Below are 4,172 nucleotides of genomic sequence, written 5' to 3'. Positions count from 1 at the left end.
ACGGACAGGGTGGCCCTGAGAGTCAGTTTTCAACGGGCAGGGCGTCCCATAGACCTTCATAGACCTCCCATAGCGTTGACAATCGATGCCATGAGAGCGCTCCCCGACGGTCGGTTGTGATTTCACCGATGTTCTTGTTGCCCCAGCTGGTCGACACCTCTTTTTGCAGAAACAAAGGCTACATTAATGTATTAAATCGATGTTAATCCATGTGTGTGGTTGTGGAATTAATGGACGTGCCGTTGTCCAATACAAACTCTTCAACTACAAAGCTAATTATATTTTAAAACATTTTAGAAGGCCTCACGAAATACTTGTTAAGGGATGTGTGTAATGTGGTGATTGACATTATTCACCCACGGATCTATGTGTTGGGATATTGTTCCGCACGGACATTTTAGTTAACCGGACTTCCTGTTGTGTAATTTGAAAAAAAAATTTAAAAATAAAATAATCCGAGTTTGCTTGCTTTTCTCTTTGGAGGTCATCACATAACGGCATTGTAATACACGGTTCGGCTGCATTAAATATTACATATCTGCCGTAGTTTGCTATTTATAGAGCCGTGGTGAGAAGACTTCTAGACAAATAGGAAGAACTGCCGCCGAAACTGAATATGTGACGTGGATCATAAATATATCAGCAATTAAACAAAATCTTCAATTTCTCTTCACAATATAAGTCTCCTTGCAGTATCAATACTAATTCGGCTGACTTTTATATTTGATCCAATCGGTATATTGGTATATTTACACCATAACAGTGCACAGCTGATAGAAAGGGACACCTGGTGGTTAAAGCACGTTATTGAAATGTATTATTTTTGTTATTAGATATTAATAGGAAACACAGAGACAAACTAATAAGGCTTTATTTAAACATTAAATAATACTTTAGGTTAAGGTCTTATTTTGAATAAGAAAAAAGCTTTGGGGGTATAAATATTAAGCCTGACAAAGTACTAATATATTGCTTTCCTGCAATGTTAACTACTGTATGTTTAAGCACTTATTTTAACTAATATTATACTCTTATAAGATGTATGTAGATAGTATAAGAAATGTGCAGAATACGACAGTTTAATGGTGGAGGTGGAGCTACAGTATACACACATATTGATAGATGTCTTGTAATGCACTGTTGAGGAACCTGCGACCCAAGTTTTTCATCTCCGACCTTGTCAGGTATTGAATATTCAATAAATAAAGAACACAGAATTATTAAATATAAAACACAGAATTTGTGTGATTATACTAAATGATTTACAAATAAACACCACTGCATATTTACAACTGTTACACATGCTGAATTTGCCTCTGAAGCTTGACAAGTGCATGTTTCAGGCTTATCAATGAACAACAGGAGGGGTCACAGACATAAGACCAGCTGTTAAATAAAGCTCTTCTGACCTTAGCTGTCATGTGGGTATATATTAATGCTGCCCATTATGGGCACAAGCAATTTTCACCCATTTATTAATTATATGTTTTAAATTTGAGTGTTTCCTATCCCCTAAACCTCCAGGGATGTACACAGTTTAATACTGGCAACTTCTTATTATGGGAAATACGAAAACGTCTTTTAAAACTACAACTCCCAGTAGAGACCTGCCATAGAACATGTTGCAAAACACACAATAGCCAGCATGTGTAGTTCTGGGGACGGGGTGGAGGAGGGGGGACGGGGTGTACATTATTCAATTAAAAATAAAAAAGTAAAAACAATAAGTGTGGCTTGATATTGAGTAAGAAAAAGATTGATAAACGCTGTGAGAATGGATCTGCGGAGAGCATTTCGCCGCAATCTCAACTTCAGGGAGGTCTATGAAGGTCAATGGGACGCCCTGCCCGTTGAAAACTGACTCTCAAGGGGTACCCTGTCCGTAATAGAGTGACGGGGAGGGGCCCTGACCGTCCGTCAACGTGTGACGGGTTGGGAGTGAGAACGTGTTGTTCAAACAGCTGCTTGTTTATGCTGTTTACAGATTAACTTTCTTAGGGCATTCCACACTATGTTAAGTGTACGATTGGCGTTGGGTTCCAACCATGGTACCAACACTGCCATGCTTGGGGGTATTGATTGGTGGCTCACTGTAACGTGAGACCAGTATTGTAAGGAAAGGAGCCTAACGGCCCATCCACACGGCGGCGTGCATTGAAGCTTCAACGCTTCTTCCCATTCACTTTGAATGGGGTGACGTCACGCTTTGCCAAACTGCATTGTGGTCGCGTCGCTTTGCCTTCGTTGCTCGCTTCGAAAGGTGAGAGAAGTTCAACTTTTCAAGCCCGGCAAGCGTCGACTGGCAAGCTTCAACACACGCTGCCGTGTGGACGTACCGAAGTGGCTCTTCAGAATAACAGTTGGGCAATAAGAAGCTGAAAAGACAATATTGACAAGTAAACTCGTGATGCAGTTCTTGAAACATTTCTCATACATCATCTTTTCATTGGAATACAATTTCACAGCCTGACATATACCTTTTTTTTGGATAGAGGTTCAAGCAGCATAATATCCTGACAAATGTATCTGTACAAGATTTTGCTATTCAACGCAAACACAATTAATGCAAAAAAATGCATGTTTCAAAGGTGCACTGATAAGAAGCACAGCTTGGGTAAATCTTGATAAGACTAACCTTCTGAATTCAGTGTAAAATGCTGTGGATCATAGTCTCCAGCTCCTCGTCTTTTCACTTTCCTCCCACTTCTTCTCTCTTCTTTCTCCCCCTTTCTCCCTCTCCCCCCTCTCGCTGATAGCTGTTATTAGTTTAGTCTTCTCCTGTTTGGGGGAGATAATGACACAGCAAAGCTTTTTGTGTCTATCAGTTTGCGTGTGGTTGTTGTTGCTCCCTGTCATTAAGCAGCCAGTCTGTGTGGTTAAAATGACACAGCTTCGACTGTTTGAAGCTCTGCCAGCTTTACCATCTGATCCCAGATCTTCCTCCAGCAAACAGGTCGGCCCCACATGCCTCAGTCCAGCCACCAAAGCTCCAGTGTAGGGCCCAGAGTCGGCAGGTTTTCCCTCTCAAATGCTGTTGTGGACATTTGTATGCACATATTCTACATCACTGCATGGCAGAACAGAGTCCTACATAAACAGCATTTTAAGAGCATCTTCCGTCTTTCAATTAATATTTGAAATGTTCAAAGATATTCACAGATATTTGACCTATAGTACTTATAGCTAACACAAAGAACCAAACATATCACCACTGTATGCATAGAATACAATTAAAAAGCATTTTGTTGTCTATACTGTAGATTTATGTTTTTTTTTTGACAGAATGTTCAGTAGAGATAATTCAAACTCAACTTTGAATGGTGTTAATGATTGTATTTGATATAGTTATAGTGAGATTATTCTCCTTAGTCTTCTTCTCTGCTCGAATTCTTACCCTTTAGAGGTTACATTAATACCTATTACCACTAGATGTCCTCGATCTGACATGAAGCTCTCAATACACATGTATTCAGAATCTGATGAGAGAATCACAATGAGAAAGGGAAGAATACAAGCTGATGCGAATATTTTGAACTTCATCAAATCGTACAGTAAATAAAACCCATAGGAATCCTCCGAAGTCATGAAAATGTTTGTAATAATAAATTAAAAACCCTTCATGATAAATGCAACCAACATGATTTTAGTGAAACAATATAGTTATTTAGTTTCAAAGATTTTAGATTTCTTAAAAGGAAGAGGAAATATAAGTGATCCTGCTGTTTTTATTATAGGTTTTTTGGGCGTGTTGAATGTGGACACATCTGCATGTGCCGCATTGGAATGCAAATGCATGAGGCAGGTTTTAGCATTAACACGTTTTATTCTGCAAAGTCAAAGTAACATTCTCTGTTTTATTATGTGTTGTCTTCTTGATGTCCTTCTTGTTTCCTCCTCACCCTAAATCTTTTACAGTTACTGTAACAGTTCAATGGAATACTCAGTAGGTGGCGATGTCGTTTTAAATATTAGAGAGATCAGGTTCTCTATATTGTACTGTACAAGACATTTGATTTCCAACTGTGGTTCAATGACTGAAGTACAAAGTGTTTCAGGAATCACTTAGATCATATCTACAGGTAGAATGCAAAATACATATTAATATTACAATTCCTGCTTTGAGTTTGTCACTGCTCTGTGCACCTTGGAAGTAGGTGAGTTGTTCTGGTAAT

The sequence above is a fragment of the Gymnodraco acuticeps genome, unplaced genomic scaffold, assembly GCF_902827175.1.
Source record: "Gymnodraco acuticeps unplaced genomic scaffold, fGymAcu1.1, whole genome shotgun sequence".
NCBI lineage: Eukaryota > Metazoa > Chordata > Actinopteri > Perciformes > Bathydraconidae > Gymnodraco > Gymnodraco acuticeps.
The sequence above is the reverse complement of the archived record's forward strand: the minus strand, read 5'-3'. Positions refer to the sequence as shown.